Raw genomic sequence first — 1,240 nt, forward strand, 5'->3', positions numbered from 1 at the left:
GGAGGCGGAGGTTGCGGTGAGCCGAGATCGTGCCATTGCACTCCAGCCTGGGTAACAAGAGCGAAACTCTGTCTCAAAAAAAACAAAACAAACAAAAAAAAAACAAACAAAGTGCTGGGATTACAGGCATGAACCACTGCGCCCAGCTGATAAAATTTTTTGCTGTTCACACTATTGGCTCTCTGATGCAATCATCTGGGAATATATTTTATGATAATAATTTTAAGATATTTTAAGATTAAAAAGAAAAAAATCTGTTTACTGAAAATTTCTTTTGTTTTTTGAGATGGAGTCCTGGCTCTGTTGTCCAGGATGGAGTGCAGTGGCGCAATCTCAGCTCACTGCAACCTCTGCCTCCCAGGTTCAAGTGATTCTTCTACCTCAGCCTCCCAAGTAGCCTGCCACTAACCCTGGCTAATTTTTGTATTTTTAATAGAGACAGGGTTTCACCATGTTGGCCAGGCTGGTCTTGAACTCCTGACCTCAGATGATCTGCCCGCCTCAGCCTCCCAAATTGTTGGGATTACAGGCGTGAGCCCCTGTGCCCAGTTTCTCTCTTTTTTAAAATAAAAATAGAGATGGGGTCTTGCTATGTTGCCCAGGTTGGACTCAAATTCCTGGGCTCAAGCAATGCTCCCATCTCAAACTCCCAAAGTATTGGCATTAAAGGCGTTAGCCACCATGCCTGGCCTATCTGCAGAAAATTTCTCATTGTAATATCTTTTTTTTCTTTTTTTTTTTTTGGTAGAGACAGGGTCTTACTGTGTTGTCCAGGCTAGTCGCAAACTCTTAGGCTCAAGCAATCCTCCCATTTGGACTCCAAAAGTGATGGGATTACAGATATGCCACTGCACCTGGCCTGTAATATCTTTAAAACCAATTAAATAAAAATAAATGACTAAACATAAAGGGACAATTTAATGAACTACAATATTATATATCCAACAAGTATGGTATTTACAAAGATAGTAATAGTATTAATAAATAATAACAAAATAAGATTAGTAAGGAAAAGTAGAATATGAAATTATACATACAGAGTGATTATGCTGAGGTACAAATATGCAGGCACATGAGACTGGCAAGGAGGAATTGCTAACTGAAATAATGAAATCACAGGGAGATATAAATTTTTTTCTTTTGATACTATGATGATGTTTATTCAATAAACAAACATTCGCAGTGGAGAAAGAGAAAAAAAACCCCACCCAAAGAACTTTGTCTTTTTCTTTTCTTTTTT

The sequence above is a fragment of the Cebus imitator genome, unplaced genomic scaffold (genome assembly GCF_001604975.1).
Source record: "Cebus imitator isolate Cc_AM_T3 unplaced genomic scaffold, Cebus_imitator-1.0 Scaffold216, whole genome shotgun sequence".
Classification (NCBI taxonomy): Eukaryota; Metazoa; Chordata; class Mammalia; order Primates; family Cebidae; genus Cebus; species Cebus imitator.